Here is a 21,792-nt window from a genome sequence, read left to right as displayed (position 1 = left end):
TCAATAAACAGGACTATGGAAAGGCAGAGCTAAATCAAGAGGCCTGGCCCCTACCTTCACAGCCATTTGTGTCATTCATTGACTGATGCAGATCGTCTTAAAACCTGATACCGGTTTTTACCCGTGTTATACCCATGGTGGACATCACAGAATCACAGAATCACTAAGGTTGGAAAAGACCTGTAAGATCATCAAGTGCAACCATCAACTAACACCACCATGCTCATTAAACCATCTCCCACAATGCTACGTCCACATGTTCCTTGAACACCTCCAGTGATGGTGACTCCACCACCTCCCTGGGCAGCTTATTCCAGTGTTGCACCACTCTCTCAGTAAAGACATTTTTCCTAATATCCAGCCTGAACCTCCCCTGGCACAACTTGAGGCCATTTCCTCTTGTCCTGTCGCTAGTCACTTGGGAGAAGAGACCAGCACCCACCTCACCGCAACCCCCTTTCAGGTAATTGTAGAGAGTGATGAGGTCTCCCCTCATCCTCCTCTTCTCCAGACTGAACAACCCCAGCTCCCTCAGCCACTCCTCATAAGACTTGTGCTCCAGACCCCTCACCAGCTTCGTTGCCCTTCTCTGGACACGCTCCAGCACCTCAATGTCCTTCTTGGAGTGAGGGGCCCAAAACTGAACACAGTATTCGAGGTGTGGCCTCACCAGTGCCGAGTACAGGGGGACGATCACTTCTCTACTCCTGCTGGCCACACTATTTCTGATACAGGCCAGGATGCCATTGGCCTTCTTGGCCACCTGGGCACACTGCTGGCTCACACTCAGCCGACTGTCAGTCAACACCCCCAGGTCCTTTTCTGCGGGGGAGCTTTCCAGCCACTCGTCCCCAAGCCTGTAGTGTTGCAAGGGGTTGTTGACATGCTCTAGACCTCCTCCCCTCTGCTGCTTAGAAACCCTCTTCTAATTTCTAGTTTCTAAGTGCATTCATGGCTAATTCTGAAGCCTTTTTTTTTTTTTTTTTCCTCTATTCTCTATATGAATAACCCCCAGCAGCCTGGACAGTTTGTTAGCAGGGCTATAAGTTGTCCCCCATTGAAGGCTTTGAGAACCCCAGACTTTGGCTCAAATTGGATCACAACTAATGGCATTTGCTGTTTTTCACTGGAAGGAGTGTGGACTTTGTGGTTCAGATGTTGCTGTGACCCAAGTGTTGTGTTGGAAGACACATTTTTGTATAACAGTCGTTCTATCTGCAGCATTAGTCAGAGCTGACTTTTCTCTGTCCTTTGTCCCAGGGCTCTGTTTTTTGGCACCACCTGACATTTGACTCAAGAATCAGTCAGTATTTCCATAATGATTAACCCACCGATTGTCAGCATTCATAGCTTGGTGTTAAATATGGGAATACTTTGATTGCACAGATGCCAAGTGACCGTTGCTAACCAAATAAAAACGTGTCTTGAAAGCCACCCTCCCGGGCACCCTCAGTGCTGCAGGGCGGGCTCAGGAGGCAATCAGAAGCACTCTTGCTTTTGGCTGTGCTACACAGCACTTCCAATGCAATAATTACAGTTCAGAGCAAAATGTGTGATTGGACTCCTGGGCAATTTCAAGGAAAGAGTTAAAAAAAAGGGAGAAATTTTGGTGCTGGAAGAATCTGAAGGAAATGACATTTTTAAGGGAATTTAGTTTCTTGAAATATAAAGTTTTGTTTGCCTTTAAGCCATTTTCTGTCCCTTTTGAAGCCAATTTGCTTCTCCAGAAATGCCAACAGTTTTCATTTTTAGTTCCTCTGAAAGGCTTGGGGATTTTTTTCATCTTCTGAATGTTTTCAAAAGAAAATGTGGAGCCAGAAAGTTATTTCAAACAAACAGACAAATGAGAAAATAACAAAATGCCTGATTATAAAATGAAACATTTCAGGTTCTCTTCTCTTGCCACCCCCAAAAAAAATTAAGAAGAATTTTGAGATTTCTTTCTCTCCATGTTTTTTCATTAGAGAAACTTTCATCCGGGAAGTGTTTCTGGGAGCTAATCAGAGGTACTGTGCAGATTACAGGTGCAGCAGGGCAGCTAGTTGTTGTGGAAAAAGAGTGAGCTGGGAAATCTCTCTCTTTTAAATTAATTTGTGTCTCTTCCTTTGCACTTAGGCAGACAGTAAGAAGTGTAATGCCAGGAAAAGCCAAATACTTCAGCATAAGAATTGATAAGCACGTGAGAATTCCTTCTTATCTTTAGCACCTTGCATCCTGCAAGCAGGGAAACCAGCTCTTTTCTTCCATGATTGTTTGTTGTTTGATGTTAAGTGAGTCACTACACTGAGTATGATGGAGCAAAACTTTCCTAGTGTCCTGCAAGTCACGGAGACACTCTTTGAAGAGGATGCAGTGATACCCAGCTCAATCAGGAGAGGAAAGAATATGGTCGCTAGGCTCAGAGCATTCAAGGCAGGAAGAGTCTGATGGAAGAGAGCAAAAAAGCAGGTCAGAATATGGACCTGCCACTCCAGTGATGCAACTCTGACCTGGAATGACTGCATATATGGGTCCAGGAGATCACGGGATGTTTGTAAAATAGATCTTCTCTCTTGTGTAAGCAAGAGGATAAAATTATCCTGGCAGCAGCTGTTGTTTCCCAGAATGAGGATCAAGGCTGGCTGGTTTTCCTGCAGTATTCAAGACATCAGGCTTTTCTATCCCCACGATCCTGCAGTTGCCGTCCTGTGCAAGTGGTCTCAGACAGACATACACATTTCTCCCTGACACAGTATCCATGCTAGTGTGGTATAAGGTTTCTCTTAACATCTCATAACATGTAAATCTGCTTCCTTATTCATTTCTGCAACATAAAAAGCAGTGGAAGGAAGAATGGGGAATGCAGAGAAAAGAAGGGGAGACAGAAGAGAAAAACAGAGTAAATCAAGCGGCTTTGGCACTATAATACCGCCTTGCAGCATGCCCAGGACTTGAGCAACAGACAGGGTTGAAGCTCATTTACAAAGCTAGAAGTCCCATTTCCAGTTTTTAAAGAGGACACAGACTTTCCCAAAGTCTCTATGCAAACGTGTGCTCAGCTAGCACAGTGAGGACAGATCCCATTGGTGAGGGTAGCAGACGGTCATTCAGCCAGCCGGGAGAGGACGGAGGGTGGCTGGAGGAACAGATGTCTCGCCACGTGATGCCCGACAACCCGGCACCACCAGGGGAGATGAGAGAGCCGGAGACACGCGGGGTTCCCGCTCCAACAGGTTGTGGGCTTCTTTGGGGCTTGCTCCTTGCTGGCTGGCCGCCATCCCACACAACCCATTCAACCTCACGTTGATAGGTCAGGCATGAGCTCAGCAAAGATGAAGTGCCTTTCCACCACACCATGAAACCACTCTGCTCCCTCTTCCCCCTCCAAAGAAGCCCATATACTTGAGGTTTTGTTTTCCTGGGCAAAGAGGATGATAAGTAATAGATTTGCTTTGTTACTGGCAGCACTCACCACTGAAGTGTGGGCCTGCATCTGCTGCTGAGATAAATCAGAGAACATGGCAGGGTGGTTGGGCGAGCATCGGACCAGAGCTTTAACAGCACATTTAATTTACAAGCAGGGGGAAGGTTTAATATTTCCATCCCTCTGTAAATACACTCATGCAGCATTCCTCAACCTGTCTCCTGGGGAGTCGGGCTAATTGCCACAGGTTGAGGAGCTGAGCCCAAACTTATTTTACAGGGGACTGCAGCCAAGCATGGCTGTGGGCAGAAGCATTAGGCATTACGATATTGCAGCAAGGGCCCCGGTTATCAATAACTGAGGAGCAAGCAAACACCTGGCTGACTAGGTTGCATTTATTGCAATAAAAAAGTTTATTTGGATTGTAAAGTGATGTGCAGCCAAATGCTGGCCATGGCAGGTAAAATGCAGCAAGCTTCCAGTTTCAGTCTCTCCATCAAGACCTGGCTCCTGGTGCATGCCACCTTCATCACCCAGATCCAGTGTCCCTTTTGTGTGTCCCATCCTCGGGGCACTCTCCTGACCACAGAGTCCCAGCACCTCCCGATCCCATAACCCTGGCAGAGTTTCCCTCCATGAGGCTCAAGGAGAAGAGCATCACTTCCATCCCATCCATAATATCATGTTGTAGTGGTTTGTGGATTTCTCCAGCGCCCAGGGCGGTGACTCTGGAGTCGTGACTCACCATGGGTTGGAGCAGGGGACAGTGAGGGTGTCTGTCAGCGGTGGGAAAGCTCTGCCTCCCTCTCCCCACAGTTAACTGCTGGGCTTATGGGAATAATGCCCTCGAGTATGCCGCGGCTGGCCAGATTATCAAAGATCTTCAGCTGTGATCTTTTCACACGGTGCAAAGTGCCAGCCACTGAACAGCTAACCTGATATTGAAGGACACATTGCGTTACAGCCTCTGAACTGGCTTTGTTTTAAAAGTGCTGTCTTTTGTCTGTAACTCTCTAACTTTCCGTCTCTTTTTACTTTCTCTGGGGCCACTCTCTGCTTCCCTTTTTCAGCCCTTATTTTTCTTCTTCTGGGCAGGCAGTTTCCCTCTCCATGACATGACCATCAGGTTGTGGGTTCAGCTCACTGAACCTAAATTTTAAGCATCTGTGCTAAACTGGTGATCTAAACTCCTATGGATGATGGAGAAAGAGACACTCCAGAAGGCAAATCTTCCCCTATCATTTTGACTCCTTGGTTGGACTGGTAGAAATCCTCTCCTGGAGTTGTCAGTATCTCTCTCCAGCAGCTATAGACCAAGTTTCATTTATCTAAGCCACCCACTTTTTAGGTAACCAGAATATGGTGACATGACTCCTGCCCCTATCTTCAGAAAAGTGAAAGGTGAATTTTCTCCTGTAGCTTCCTGGTGGCCTTTTTAAATAAGCATAAACACACAGAAAGCTTTGGAGGGGTTTCATTTTTAAAAAGGAGGGGTTGATATGACTAGATCATTAGGAAGGATTAATGCCAATACCAAAGTAGTGCTTTCCACCTTCGGTTCGCATCAAACTGTTGTTCAGTTCATCTGTATCTAATGAGTATGAGCTGCCATCAGTAGACATGACAGTTGTTGTCTTGCTTAGTTTACAGGGGCTGGACCAGAGCCTTACAGAGCGAAAGTCATGAATTTGCACAGCCTCTCTCTACCACTTTGGACCCTCAACACAGCCAGGAGCCTTACACAAGGTCTCATCAGTGGGTTAGACTGGCACTTCCCATCACCAAACCCCCTTGAATGTTTTTAAAACATTCCATATCCATTTTAAAACATCCACAGGAATTACTTCATCTAGGACTTGAACACAAATACTCCACAGCAGGATGAGAATCTTGTTTCTGGCACAGATTTACTGCATGGTCTATGGACCGGCTGAGGATGGTTCTGTTCATCTGGGAACATGTGTTTCTGTTACCCTCCTAACATGCAGATGGGATAATGTTTTTTTTAACATCACTCAGGAGCATCACATAAACCTATTGGGAGGGAAAGGAATAATGTTACTTCCAGTTTAAGCTAGTATGAAATATGCATTTCTAAGACCAAGCATTCAAAAGCATGAGTTCTGCTGCAGAAATCAGGAATTAAACTTTAAATCACAAATGTTTATTTGACATGAAGAAGTATGAAAGGGACAGTGTTTCATTGCAAGTTTTTCAGTCTTTTAAATATAATTTTCTAATTGTATAGGCCAACTCCAAAAGTTAAGGAGCTCTTAGCTAAAATGGAGATGATATACAATCATCTGACTCCAAGAACAGGCCTTTTAGGAAAAACACCTGTGGTTTTTCAGGGTGGGGTGGGGGGCAATTTTAATGAAGAAATTTGATGATGCAATTCTTTCATTCTCCCCATCCCCCATCCCAAACCTGGAGGTAGAAATGTGAACACAGATCAATTTAAATCATGGCTTCAGGATATGGGGTTTTGGCCCACTCACTGCTTACTGTTAATATCAAAGCATGAAGAGTTTTACATACAGAGCAATATTTTTTTACCCAGCTAACACCCCTTTCTCTGACTGCAGCTAGATGAGCTGCTGAGATGTCACAGAGCTGGGTGGAGAGGTGGCCATCCCTGGACCCTCACCCTGTCTCCTCTTCACCACCACTGCTGACCACCTCCTTTGAATGGCCAGCACAGGCAGCTCTGCCATCACCTCCAAACGCAGCTCCCAGCCCAGGCTGCTTTTTGGAGCAGTTAACAAGCATTTGAGCTGGTGGGTTGGGAAGGGAATGGAGGGAACAGAGATGAACAGCTGGAGAGTAATAACTTTCTAAGGGGATCCGTTGCCACTGGAACAGCACGTCTGATCGCAGATTTGCTGCCAAGCATCTGTTTTCCTCCTACCTCCTGATGTGGTCCAGCTTCTTTGCTCTGACTCTGCTCCCTCCTTCATTTTTGGAGAGTGTGTTTCTCAAATCCTTATGCATCCTTCTGGGCACAGAAAGGGCTCAGCAACTCCACAGGCCCTGCCAGTGTGTTTGAGAATTACCCTCCATCCCCTTATGTGCTGTTCTGCCTAACAGTCTCATGCCAAACAGGCTTAATCAAGCTCCCCTGAACCAGTCAAATCTCCAGGGAGTTCAAATTTGTATATTTTCTTAGGCAGAGTAATATCACACAGAGTATTGAATGACAGTTAAAAACCACATCTGGATCTTGCTCTATTATAATGCATCCATAGCCCTAAGGGGGAGCAGTGTGGTTTAGTGATTCATGAAACCTGGGTTTTATTCCCAGCTCCTCCACTGCCTCCTTGGGTGACCTTAGCTCAGTTATTTCACTACCCTGTGCTTCAATTTTGCCATCTGTGAAAATGGGGGGAGTGATACTGCCTTCTGCTCAAAGTCCTTTGATGTCCTCAGAAAGCAAGTGCCAAGCACTATTGTTCAGCCTCATATGCCATTTCCACTTGGGATTGCATGCAGGCAGGTGGTGTGCCCCACACCTTTCCTCCCCATGCACACACAGGTTCCCCCACAGCTTGGTGTACCTCTGCAGGCTCCGTGAGGCTCTCCCATGTCTTGCCATCACTCATGTCTTGCCGCACTGCCCAACAGAACAAGAGCTGTGACCCCGTCCCTGCTGCATGAGGGAGCAGGAGGGATGCCAGAGCATGGAGCAGCATCTGGGGGCTGTGCCATCCAACGTGTCCTACTAGGAAACACCTAGTTTCTCAGTAGCAGCCCTGTCCTTTCTCCTGCTGTGACAGGCATGTATTTAATGGCCTGCCATGCTAGTTTGTATATGTCAGCAGAGGCAGAAGCAGAGAGGTTTGTGCAGACGGAAGGTCCTAATCTCCCTATCCTCTTGCATAAAAAGAAAAAATTTGGAAAAAAAGAAGAGTGTCTGTGACATAAAATTTGTGTCCTGTGGAGAGGGAGCAAATACATCCAACCCCTCCTCAGGTCAGCACAAAGTAGTGGTCGTCCCTCTGTGTGTTACGTGGCTCATCCAGCTAGGACCTACTGAGACACAAACAGTTAAGCTCCTAAAGAGCACAAAGTGACAAGCCCTGCTTTTCCTTTGAGAAATATTCCCATATTCCCCAGGTTACAACCCACTAGATAACAACCTTGAGATGAATGTTATCACGGCTGAGATTTCCCACCGCAGCAACATACAGGATACTTTTTTGGTTTTACTACCCACTCTGAAAAAAAAATGCATACAGCTAAATAAAGTGAAGGTTCACAGCTCTGACAAAGCCTTTCAGTGGGAATCTGGGACGCTTTTCAAGTGTTACCGACTGCTTTATTTTCCCATGGCTCTTTCCAAGATAATAATTGCTCCACAGATGTTTCCCTCAGGACAGTGAGATGTTCAGGTACCAGGGCGAAAGCTGAGGCTTTGGGCTATCATTCACGAGGCTACTGTTACCTGCTGTGTTCTTGCAGAGTGCAGTCTTTTCCCATCACAGAATTTCTTAGGTGTCTGGTTTATCAGAAACACTGTAAATTTGAGCCCTCTGGCTAATTGTGCCTGATTTATGTGAATGACGCAGTTGTGTCTGTATGCAACATTAATAAGAAAAGGGAAGGCGCTTTATTTCTGCCACACACGGTAACTCACATATGCCCAAATGCATGACTCTGAAATATGTTACTCAGCACTTTGGGAAGTCAGGGCACTTAGACGTCTGAGAAGATTTGAGCTTCCGGATTTTGACACATTACGATCTTTTTTACAGGTCCTGCAACACCAAAGATGCAGTGTTTTGTGTTTAATCTTCCACTTTATGTGTGCTTTTCTCTGTCCTTAAACTGGCAGAAGCAACATGGACTCTCTCTTTGCTTGAGGATGGAGTACCACCCTAGGAAGAAGGGACTTCGCTTAACGCCCCCAGTGTCACAGCTAAGATGGTAGTTATCTTCCTTCCTAGTAATACTGCCACCTCTGCCTCCTTCATTTAAAAATAGGGCCCATTAAGCAAATGACTCAGGTCTTTAGAACAGCTATCCCCTCATGTGGTATTTTGAGGTCTGTAAAAGTCAGCCCCCAGTCAAATACCCATGTGGACAATGTTTACGACTGCTTGTGGTGGGTATGGTTATGCAAACTCAGGTGATGGGAGAAGCAGCTCGTATTTGTGGAACAAGCACTGGGTGTCTGACTGCTAGACTTTCTCTTAGTGGGCCACCTGGGGAAGACGATGGTGGAGCTCACCGCAGTCCAGCTAAGAGATCTATGGGCTAAACCTCCCTCGAAGGAGCAGGGATGACAGGTTTGGTTACCAAGTCAAATACAGAAGCAGGTGAGCCACATGCCTAAAGCAAATGAAAGGAAGGACTTCTTCATAGCACATTTATATCCCATGAGATTGGACAATTACCTGCTTCAAGAAACTGATGGCACAAGGCTGCTTCCCTCTTGCTTCTAAGTCTGCTCACAAAACACCGGCTTTATCTGGCTTGAAAAGACCTGGCCCAGAGCTGGAAATTACCAGTGCTTTTCTGTAGGAGTAGAGGAGGGGGCTTCCTACACCCACCCTCCCTAGAAAGGATGACCACCCGATAGCTCCTCCTCAAAACCTGACCAGGAGGTCATTCTGATAAACCCTGAGAACTCTTCCCACATGGCAGCTTTTATGTAGGACCTATGAAATTACAAGGAGCAACTTGCTCTCTTTCCTCTGCCCACTGTAGGTCCAGCTAACCTGTGTGTCCCATGCTTCCAGACGCAACAGAGGTACTCTTTTCTCTGCAAGTGCAGGGGAGAGGAAAGGGAGTGAGAAACCCTGAATGCAGCTGCAATACTTGGCTTTGACTTGGTTGGGCAGGTTGTTGAGCACTATGGAGGTCTGGCCAGGCAGGGATTTGTACAGAGTTGAAAGAAAAATATACTCTGCCTTACATTGCTCTTTTAAACTGGTCTTTCTTTACTTCTCTCCCATATAACAATGGAGGGAATAGTTTCTGCCTAGTCACATTCACACACACATGCACACGAACCCACCTGGAAAAGAAACCAGATATATCACTTGGGATCCTATCCAACAGTCTCCTAGAAATAGAAAACCAACAAGAGAAAACACTTGGTCACTGACAGACTCCAGTGCCTCTGTCTGAGCTGATCTCCTTGGAGCCAAAATGGTCACTGTAATGTCAGGACATTGGATTTCATCAAATCTGAGTTCATTGCGAGGAGCCCTGCAAGAAAGACAGACAGCCCCACAGTCCATCAGAGGGGGTGACCTTTGATCTTCAAAGCTTCCTAAGAGCCTGTGGTGGTGACGAGAGCCTGTACCACTGCCTGGTTTTGGCTATGAGTGGCAATGCTCTTGCACCATAGAAACTAGCAGGAACTGTTTTCCATGCAAATCTCTCTTCCCAGAAGCTCAGGACTATGACTTCACTTGAGTATCATTGCTATTGCCTGAATATACACTGGGGTCTGGAAATACCTGGCTTTGGCACCAGTCCTTTTCTAGAGGACAAACAGACCAAAAAACTAATAACGCTATCTTTGTCCCCCAGTGCACTGAGATACAACTTAGAGTAATAGTTTGAGGGTTCTCTTTAAACCTCAGCACAGATTCACATTCCTGGGGGAGCTGCCCAAACTCACCAGGCTGGACTACTCCACAGTGGCATCAATTTCACAAGCAAGCATAAACCCCTCCTTCTTTCCCACTGCATAATCTTGCGGGAGAAAGAGAAGGCAAGGGGAACACCTTCCTCCAGACAATCAGCTAATTAATTAGCACATGCCTGTGTGTAATGCTTTCAGCAATGCCTTGTCTGTGTGCTAATTAGTATCATTAGCTGGTGCCCCAAGGAATGAGCTTTGATTACCCTTCTCTTACTGATTATAAAAGAACAGCCAGGCAAATGCTTTCATAGGTCATAAAATTATCTCAGCTCTTCTTAAAGCCCATCTACAGCCCTTAGCTCTCTGACCTGCTGTGCTGATGAGTCATCCATGCATTGACTGAAAACCATCCTTCTTACTAGTTAACACCTGCCATTAGATGAGCTGGCATGCAGGCATAGAAAAAATGCGGCCTTTTATAATATTAAGCTTTTTTCTGTAGATTTGCATATTGTTTTAGTCCTAGCTGTGGTCTAACAGAGGAGGCACATTTGCCTGGGTCATCTTCTAAGAAGCAGTGCCCTACCCCAGATTCTTCAATGACCCTTGACCAGGCTGTGTAGGAAGAAGTTGCCTTCCTACATAGGCTCATCTCTATTATTATTTTAGTTTCCATGGATACATTTGACCTGGACGCCTCAGATCTCCCTTCCAAAAGCCGATGTAACCCTGGACTCCTGGGTCCTCCAAACTCCACGGAGGGAAGAGAAAGAACACAGCAACTCCTGCAAAACATCCTATTATCACTCAGCTCTTCCCTCTGTGCTGGGACTTGTCCCAATGGATCTGCCCCTTCCACTTCTCTCTGGATTACGAAGCATAATAGGCACAAAAAACTGTTGAGTGCTCACAGTCTTCCCATGATGTGAGCTTTACTAGCAGAAGTCACGTTTCAAACCCATGTGCTCAAACGTTTTGTGAAACCAAACATTCATCCGTAAGAATTAAGACACTGGTGCTTTATATGCTCACTCTCCTTCAGACTGGAGATTGAAGCTTGTGAAAACAGGTATAATTAGCCGTGTCACTCAGCTAGAGATAAAAGTGGATAAAACCTACATTCAAATAAGATGCCAGTCAAATGAATGCAAAATAACAGCAGACATCCTTTTTCACAGCTAGCTTAATAGGATGAATTAATAACCGCAAATTACTTAGTTCAAGGAAGCACTTCTGTAATAATTAAGGACACACTTAAACAGTCATGAGCAACTCTTTCACCTCTCTGTGGGCAGCCACCTTTTGTGCTGGATCACAGAGGGTGGTGGAGTGAGGAAAAGGGACTTGCAAGCACAAGAAACTAACAATGTCAGAGAAAGAAAGAGAAGGAGAAGGAAAAGAGGGCAAGGGCAAGGTCAAGGGCACAGCACTGTCTTAGAACTGACAGATAAATGTGAAAGGGGCTGTGGTCAGTAGCTGAATGCCCTTTTGGTTGCAAGATAAAACTGAAAATATCTGATAGTAAATCCAGAAGAAAATGAAATGCAAGCAGGCATGTTTTTAGTTCTCTGAGATAAGGTCCACCATATGCCTTTACAGTGTTTGGTAGGGACAAGAGGGGAGCAAGAAGGACTCTGTAAAATCCTAGAAGTGCTTTTCAGCCCACAGCATCAGGAACGTTGTCTAGGGAGCTGAAAAAACAATAGATCAGTATATTGCCAAACTGCGCAAAATGGCTGACTCATGCAATTATCAGAGCCACTATCACCAAGCAGAACAATATGCCCAAATTGAAAAGGAATGTTAGAAAGACATGGGAAGACTCAACTGAACCAGTCACATGCCAGTTTCAAAATCAGAGCTGGAAGGAAGCCGGGAATACATTGTACGAGACAAAAATTTACAAATGTTCTCATTCATCTTCCTGTCAAGCTGAGCGGGCACCCAGAGCAAAGGCCCAGCTGCCTCTGGAGAGAGGAGCTCTTGAGGCAAGCTGACCTGCCACCCTACGTAGCCTAATACGCAGATGAGGTGTAAGCTGGAACGTCATTTTATGGAGTTTCTCAAGGGCATGTTCTGGAGTAGAAGCCAGGATCCAGGACCAACGAAACTGCCTGGCCTTCTCGCAGCACCCATCACAAGACAAAACAATGAAGAACCTCAGCCAGCAGTTACTGGGCAATGAAACCCTGTTTCACATGCTCTACATTTGTACTTTACCCAGGAATGGCTTTTGGGTCACATTCCACCAAAGTATTGCTACTGTTAGGCACAAGGTGAATTTCCTCATTTTAATATATTAAATTATACTAAATTACATTTTTAAATTGCTAACACACTCTCACAGAAACAGGCAAAAATCAACAAAAATATTAGGCCAGCCATTCTCAAATTTCTGCTTGCGGCCTTGATAGCACCCACAACCACTAACATTAACACACACATATGTAATACACAGGTATACCCTTCCGTGCTACTAGTCTTAGCACTGTTAGAGCCTGGAGCAAAGGTGTAACAGTGAAAAAGGAGTCTCTGACTGAGAAGGAAAATTTCAACCTTGGAATCCCGCACAGATCAGGATCCAGTTAGTTCCTCAGAATAAATGCATCGAAGGAGGGAGAAACATCAGTGGAAATCATAAATCCTTGTTTGTGCAACAGGCTGGTTAGTGGCCATGGACTTCACTGCAGCCAAACACCAAGAACTGGGTAAGAGCAGAAGCTACAAGGTCCTGAGAAGAAACTCAAAGGGAGACTGCCCATGTAGACCCTGCTGCTTGTGCTCGCTCGTATTCAACTGCTCCCGGGCATTTCTGGAGAGCAGATAGTTGGCTAGGCAACATCCCTTCTGCTCAGTAACTATCAGAATAGATGCCAGAGCATACCTCACCCATCAGAAAACCAAATGGAGAACAGATTCATGTGATCACAAGACAGATGTTCATTAAATCGCCAGCCCACCTGTGTAGTGTTAAGATGGGCAGAGGAGCCTTCGAAATCCTGCTTTCCAAGAGCACACGAGTTAACACTATTCTTCCTCTCTGAGCTAAACTGTAGTTCTGTAGACTTTAAGATCATTGCAAGCACATTAACTACCTGGGCAGAACATGGCATTTAAGATTCATTTTGCTCTCTCTTACAAACAAGACAATAAGGCTGTTAAAATGGATTGTGGTATGAACAGGAGGGAAGGTGTAATGCTGAAGTATAGAGAGTGAAGAGTGCTTTACTCCTTGAAAGTGCTTATTGTGGAAGGATGGGTACCACATCCAGCGATGACTTGGTCCTCTCTCTTCCTGTGCTGGGAGAAAATGTATCCAATGCACCTCATCAAACCTGGTTCTTTTTAGCTGAAGACTTGCTGAGGTCCCAGAACAGAGCATGGCAATAGTGCATGAAGTTTCGCAACACAATAATGAGCCGCTATCCTTGTCATCACCTGTCCTGGCTGACTTGGTCATGTGGCCTGCCCAATTTCTAAACAAAAGCTGATTTGTCTGTGATGCAGCTATTTTTAAGAACATGTACCAACTGATCACTCACAAAGCCTTCATTATTTAATTCTTCAGTGAGGGCTTTGCAGACGTGAAAATGCTTTTATATGTTGCACATAGCTGTGAGCCTGTATATTTTCTTTTTTTGTTTTCAGAGAAAAAGTTGGAAGAAAGATAGCAGGACTAAACCAGAGCCCCTTTTTCTTGTTGGTAATCCTCTTGGACCCAGTCCAATTCTGTGTCACCAAGTAACTCTTTCCTCTCTCGCAGAGTTTGCATCCGTTTCCTCGCCCTCTGTATTTCCTTGAAGAAACACTGCATGCTCCGCAAGCAGCTAATCTGTAAATAGAAGCCTTGGTTGGGATCACCAACACCTTTTCCTATATTTGGGGCTTTTCTTACATGACATGAGTCAAATATTTCATAAACCAGTTCATGCTCCACCCAGCCATAAGCTTCTAGGCCAATGAACATGTCATCCTTCTGCTGTAAGGGGGGAATCAGCAGTTGCTATTTGAGTACTAAATAACGGTGTTTCCATGGCTTCTGAGAAAGGACATTTTTATCTTTGGGGTTTTAAAGGAAGAGGTGGGATCGGGAGGTTTCTTCTGGAGAAGTCTTGTAGCCCCACATTTTTTTCCTTGCTTTAGAGCAGGACAGCATTAGACAAAAAACGAAATTTCCCATCAAATACAATTCTGAGGCAAGGGACTCAAATATTTTTTCAGGTAGTTGTAGAGAGTGCTTGAGGTCTCCCCTCAGCCTCCTCTTCTCCAGACTGAACAACCCCAGTTCCCTCAGCCGCTCCTCATAAGACTTGTGCTCCAGACCCCTCACCAGCTTCGTTGCCCTTCTCTGGACACACTCCAGCACCTCAATGTCCTTCTTATAGTGCGGGGCCCAAACCTGAACACAGTATTCGAGGTGTGGCCTCACCAGTGCCGAGTACAGGGGCACGATCACCTCCCTTATCCTGCTGGCCACACTATTTCTGATACAGGCCAGGATGCTGTTGGCCTTCTTGGCCACCTGGGCACACTGCTGGCTCATATTCAGCCTATCAGCTGTCAATCAACACCCCCAGGTCCTTTTCTGCACATCAGCTTTCCAGCCACTCATCCCCAAGCCTGTAGCGTTGCCTGGGGTTGTTGTGACCCAAGCACAGGACCCGGTACTTGGCCTTGTTGAACCTCATAAAATTGGCCTCAGCCCATTGATCCAGCCTGTCCAGATCCCTCTGTACAACCTTCCTACCCTCAAGCAGATTAACACTCTCACCCAGCTTGGTTTCATCTGAAAACTTGCTGAGGGTGCACTCGATCCCCTCGTCCAGATCATTGATACAGATATTAAAGAGAACCATCCCCAATACTGAGCCCTGAGGAACACCCCTTGTGACTGACCGCCAACTGGATTTAACTCCATTCACCACAACACTTTGGGCCCGGCCATCCAGCCAGGTTTTTACCCAGCGAAGAGTGTGCCCCTCCAAGCCATGAGCAGCCAGTTTCTCCAGGAGAATGCTGTGGGAAACGGTGTCAAAGGCTTTACTAAAGACTAGGTAGACTATATCCACAGCCTCTCCCTCGTCCACTAAGCGGGTCATCTTGTCATAGAAGGAGATCAGGTTAGTCAAGCAGGACTTATAAACTTACAAAAATATAAGTTACATTTTTTAAAAAAATCTAGTTTCTAACCAGAAAATGTTAGCTTTACCAAAAGCTTATCTTGAAATAGACATTCATCAAAATCCATGTGTGCACCTGGAGTTTTTCTCTTTCCATGCATTGTTATTCTATGAGAGAAAAGATATTTCCTTGGGAAATTTCCAAACCACTTCTATTCATGATGTTGTCTGTTTGTGTAGTATCTGAACACTGGTCGTCTAAAATCAGGAGCAATAAATACTTGTTTAGGTTTGAATTCTCCAGTCACTTAAGTCCTGTATACCACTGAGACAGATCGTGGGTCAATGCAAAATGACAACGAAGCCATGCAGAGTCAGTGGTGGGTTTATACCTATGTCTAACATCTCGGGCCTAGCTATGTCCAGACCCATTTTGATTTTCTTTCCACTCTCACTTAAATGAGTTGAACCAAGAGATTGGGATTGATGTATTCCCAGAAATTAGACTGTGGAATCAGGAGCAAAACTTCAGATCATGGGCATATTTCTAAGGAAATAAGACAATGCTCTTAACAAGAATGCTAGCATAGGCTATGTCTACAAAAGGGTAGAGTGGCACACTAAGAGAATATCTGTAGCATGCAACAGTTGATGCAGAGAAGCCAACACCCACACTATGTAACACCCATGCCATACATATTCTTGATGCTTTTCCTCTGACTACCTCTAGCTTGGCTCCATGGATAGAAATGTTCCAGTGTGGATGGAGAGCACTAGGTTCACTTCTGGTTAGCTTCATCTGAGACCACTCTGTGATGGAAGCTGAAGTTTTCATGTGGAAAAGTGTGTATGTGAGCATGGCTCACATAAATTTCCTGACCCAGACTAATGCACTCATGTAGCTGTACGCAGTAGCACACTGAAGCTTGTCCAAAACTTCAGCAAGTTTGAATAAAATTTTCTCCACCCACAAAAAGAGGTAGGTACAGTAATATGTTCTTTACATCTCTTGTTTTAATTTTGTAGCAAGTTTCAGACACGCCTATAAAGGAGAACAACAAACTATTGTGCATTTCATGTCTACAAAACCAGCCCACCCCATAACTGTGATTTGATTTACTCATGCCCTCTGTATTTTTTAAGCATGAGCTTATGCCAGGTTACATGGCAGTCAATGAGAGACAGTGGATTCCTTGGGTAGACCCAGTAACTTTCACACTAGCTCATCTGGACACTGTGGAGATGATAACAATGCAAGCAAGATACTCCATATATTTTACTACTTGAGGTTTCAGCCTAAATCCATTTTGCTCTACAGCTGTTCCTGAGCTTGTGTTTCTCCAGATAATGCTAACAACATTCACCAAGGTTATACAAAGCCCAGACAGGTGTATCTACATGAGCTGTAGTCACACCTCTGACTGTAGTGTGGACTTAACTGCCAAGGGATTCACCTCTGAATTGAGCCTGACTTCCTGAGATGGCAGGAGCTGCAACAGAGAAAGGACCTTATGGAGAAAGATCTATCTAGTAAACCAGCAAGATGACCAGCACTGTGTGTTATAGTCACCATCTGCCCAAACATTGCTGTGATATATCCTCTACTAGCCAGCAATTCCTGTGGGATCACACATTTTGATGGTGGCCCTGTTCCACAAAGGGTAGATTGTCTTCGTCAGAGTTGCCAGCACCAGTCCTTGAGGCATCATAGCTGGCCCCTGAGGGCTCTTCCCAAAAACCTAGACACTATCCTGCTGAAGCTTGCCAGCCAGAGGGACATTTAAGAGCCAGACTGATGTCTCAAAAGGAATAAAAAAGCCCTCCTGATCAGATCACTCCCCCCCACCTGTGCGTGACAGATCGGGATCTGTTGGTCCTACTTATATTTAATGGAAGCCAAATTTTCTCTGAGGTTTTGTTTTCAAGAACATGTACCAACGAACCAATTGCTCACAAAGCATCCTTTCTTCAATTCTACAACAGAGGCTTTGCAGAAATGAAAATGCTTTTATATTTTGCACAAAGCCAAGAGCCCATATATACCTCTCTTTGTTTTCAGAGGGAAACTTGGAAAATAGAGAGTAGGAGTAAATCAAAGCCCTTTTTTTTTTTTTTGCCTCTTGAGTCTGGTCCAGGCTCTTGAATAACTGTTTCTGTGCTCTCTGGACAGCCATGCAAAGCCATTGGTTTACATGTGCACTATTCACAGTACTTCAATTGGTTTTGATGGTTGGGCTCCAAATGCAATGGCAATGCGAGGAAGGATCACGCAGAGAGCAAGAGAGAGACCCTCGTAACAGCTACCACGGACGTGGGCCCCACAAGCTGCCATTCTTCCTTGGGGACTGCTGCTAAAATGGAAAGAAATTGTATGAAGAATGAATGGAGGGGGACTGGTTTAAAGAGCAGATTGTGTCCGTCTTGCCAGTGGGATGACAAAGTCTACTTGGAATCCTGGAATAGTCTAAATGACAAATGTCCACTGATGCAGCTATGTAAACACCACAGGAAATGTGTCAGGAGATAGCACTGCCCGACATTTCCATTTTTTAAACATTTCCATTTTAGATTTGAAAAAGATTACAGAGACCATGAATCTAAGAGCCGAGAGACAGTTCTAGTCCCAACCCATAGTGCGTAACTGGTCACAGTGGGGAGAAATAAAATCCCTGCCAACATGGAGGAGTACTGTGTTGAATCTGGAGCTTCTCTTTGCCTCTAGAAAAAGAGGTTCTTAACTGAGAACCCAGGTGTCTCACAGAGGATTTGCTGCAGACCAAGCTGCCATGCCCGTTCAATGACTCATTTGAAAACATCCATTTTCTGAGAGTCTTTGTTTGTGGATATTTGAGCAAATAAATGTCAGCTCCTCCTCTCTGGTTATTAATGATGCAATTGCTCTGCTCTGCCTGCACAAATTCTGCATCCTTATCTGGTGCCTCATCTCAGACACAAACTGAATGACCGAGATAAGCCATCTGCATCTCCTGTACTTCAGCATCATCAGCAACAGCTAATCTCCTCTGGGATCGCCAACCGAGCTCTACCTGCAGGGGATCCATGGGGGCAGATATTACAACAAGAACTATCATCTCTTCATGTCCAGATACCTTCTCTTGAAACCCATGGTGGGGGGTGAGAGGGGGGCACAGTCTTGTCTAAGAAAAACAGGATTAAGCTGACCTCTGTGGGGGTGGCCTAGACAACCCAGCTGGTAGTCAACTCCAGAAACTAAGGATCCTGTGGTTCTCCTTTCCCTTCACATCATAATTTTCGTAGGGATTGGGGTACAGATCACTGAAGATTTTTGTACAAGAAGAATATAGCAAAGCAGGTTGGATTATTTTTTTTAATAGAAAAATGCCAATTCATCTCAACTTAGACTGTTCAAAAGAAAGAGTTAATACTACCAAATTTTGCTTTGAAAGTCATAATTGCCAAAAGTATATGTTTCAGGGTTCTTTCTTTTTATTCAAAATGCATTTCCATTTTAAACTATAAACTGCAAAATAATTTCATTTAAACATTAAAATCAAAACAAAGCATTTCAAAAACCTGATTTACTGAGGTCATTTTTTAGTTTGTCAATCTAAAAGAATTGTTCATTTCACATAATTTTTGCCCATTCAAGAGAGCAAAAATTTTAAAAAGTTCAAAAATCTCAGAAAAAAATCCTTAAGAAAAGAGTTTCTTTCATAGACACATATTTGTCTAACAAAAACAAATGAACAGTTTTGACTGTCTGATAAGCACAACGACAGTGATGTAAAAATAGACTATAGTAACATTGTATCTTCTCCCATAGTATTCTCACTGTCTCACACAGTATTCTCCTGGAGAAGCTGGCGACTCGTGGCTTAGACAGGTGCACTCTTCGCTGGGTAAAAGACTGGACGGCCGAGCCCAGAGAGTCGTGGTGAATGGAGTGAAATCCAGTTGGCGGCTGGTCACAAGCGGAGTCCCCCAGGACTCAGGTTTGGGGCCGGTCTTGTTTAATATATTTGTCGATGATCTGGATGAGGGGATCGAGTGCAGTTTGCAGATGACACCAAGTTGGGCAGGAGTGTTGATCTGCTTGAGGGTCGGAAGGCTCTGCAGAGGGATCTGGACAGGCTGGATCGATGGGCCCAGGCCAACTGAATGAAGTTCAACAAGGTCAAGTTGTAACTTGGGTCACAACAACCCCATGCAACACTACAGGCTTGGGGACGAGTGGCTGGAAAGCTGCCCTGCAGAAAAGGACCTGGGGGTGTTGATTGACAGCTGATCGGCTGAAGATGAGCCAGCAGTGTGCCCAGGTGGCCAAGAAGGCCAACAGCATCCTGGCCTGTATCAGAAAGTGTGGCCACCAGGAAGAGGGAAGTGATCGTGCCCCTGTACTCGGCATTGGTGAGGCCGCACCTCCAATACTGTGTTCAGGTTTGGGCCCCTCACTACAAGAAGGACATTGAGGTGCTGGAGTGTGTCCAGAGAAGGGCAACGAAGCTGGTGAGGGGTCTGGAGCACAAGTCTTATGAGGAGCGGCTGAGGGAACTGGGGTTGTTCAGTCTGGAGAAGAAGAGGCTGAGGGGAGACCTCATCACTCTCTACAATTACCTGAAAGGGGGTTGCGGTGAGGTGGGTGTTGGTCTCTTCTCCCGAGTGACAAGCGACAGGACAAGAGGAAATGGCCTCAAGTTGCACCAGGGGAGGTTCAGGCTGGATATTAGGAAAAATGTCTTTACTGAGAGAGTGGTGCAACACTGGAACAGGCTGCCCAGGGAGGTGGTGAAGTCACCCTCACTGGAGGTGTTCAAGGAACATGTGGACATGGCATTGTGGGAGATGGTTTAGTGGGCATGGTGGTGTTGGGTTGATGGTTGGACTTGATGATCTTACAGGTCTTTTCCAACCTCAGTGATTCTGTGATTCTGTGATTCTAGGCTATTCATTTTTTCTCTGTCTCATTTTCAGCCAATTTATTTTTTTTTTTAAAGCATGACTGACGTTTGTAATAACCTAAGCTTTAATTTTATTAATGCACTTGTACAAACAAAAACTGAGACTTTCCAAATTTCAATGATTCATCTGACTTAAAATAGAGGTCCGTTGTGCGTGCACGGTGTAGTGGGGAAAGCCAGGAAACCTGTACCACCATTTTTTCTCTCCCTTACACCTTTTACCTCTTAAGAGTTGGAATCCAGCTGCTCATTCTTCTAACGTAACTCCCCGATTAGCTTCTATCTACACTTACAGTTGCTGTAGCAAAGAAATAGGCATGAAAATTGTTTTATTGGTTTTGGAGCTGGAGAGCTGGATTGTCCTTTATTTCCTAGCTCTCTCAAGCTAGGAGACTGCAGCTTCGATCTTGATTGGTCCCAAAATGCTCATGAAACTTCCTATTGTCCCTGTTTCCAGACTGAACTAAGGACTGTCTTTCATCTGAGATACTCATATAGACTTATTGCCAAATTGTCTGAGTGTCTCACAGTCCTCCCTCTGTTTATTTTCCCAGTATCACTGGGAAAACTCTTGTTAGCTAGCAGTCAGACAGATTAAGGCTCTCCCCAAGCCCAGATCTTTCTTAGGTACCTGACATTTATTCAAGTAGATAAATCCCACTGATTTCCATGAAAGCAAAGCTGTTAAGTACACTGGGGTTCCACAGATACGGGCACATAATTATGGCAGCTTAGCAAGTTACCACCTCTTCCTCTGAGGTTTAGAGTAACCCCTTTTACCTCATGGTTAGGACCAGGTCAACCACTTTTGGGTGTATCAACTGATGGGCAAAGAATCCATTCCCTTAGCACATGTAGCTGCACTCTCATATCAAAGTTTAAGAACTTTTTTTTAATGGAAGGGACATGTAATCATTCTGGGGAAAAAACTAATCCATAGGTCTGTTTGTGTAGTTTTAGTTTTCATCACAGGCCATTAGAGATCAGGCAGGACTTCATGTTCAGCTATTACCTTTATTTTCTCCTCTTTTGCTTGTTTGCTTGCATGTATGGGACTGCACATGTAAGCTTGGGAGCAGGGTATTCATTTTGGTTTTAATTCTCAGTCATTTTGGGACCACCTTCTGATGGATCAGTTTTCAAACATTCTTCTAAGTGACTTAACCAGGGTCACATACCAACAGGACCTACACCTGCACGAGTTTCTGACAGAGGCTGTACTAACAGCTTCAGGACTTAAAAATCTTTCCTATCATTGGTCTGATGACCTTCATGATGGCTATTCCCAACAGCTCAAAAAACATGGTGCACTTCAGAAATAATTTGTGATAACAGGTTAAACAAGTAAACAAGGGAATCCACTTCATTGTTGCAAATACCTTAGGAAAGGTGAAAATAGCCCACAGTGCCTCAGAGCTGATAGTTTTCCCTTTGGGCTAGCAGGGCATGGCTCTGAATCACATTCACATTCCTGAGGTTAGTTATTGAAAGGGTTATGGGTCCCAGCTGCCTCTCTGTCCCTCAGCTAGAGCAGCAATGCCCTTTGGCAAAGGAGCAGGATGATTTGCTGTGGGCAGTTAACTCCAAGGTGTATATGAGGCAGGTAAATCTGCCCAATTTAATTAGCTCAGCTCTTGCTCGCAGTTTCAGTGTAGACCCAAAATAAGATAAACCCAATGTGTCTGTTTTAGTCACTGATAGGAACTTAATTCTGTTATTCTGTTATCTACAAAGGCA

Source organism: Gavia stellata, chromosome 8, assembly GCF_030936135.1.
Source record: "Gavia stellata isolate bGavSte3 chromosome 8, bGavSte3.hap2, whole genome shotgun sequence".
Lineage (NCBI taxonomy): Eukaryota > Metazoa > Chordata > Aves > Gaviiformes > Gaviidae > Gavia > Gavia stellata.
Note: the sequence above shows the minus strand (reverse complement) of the source record.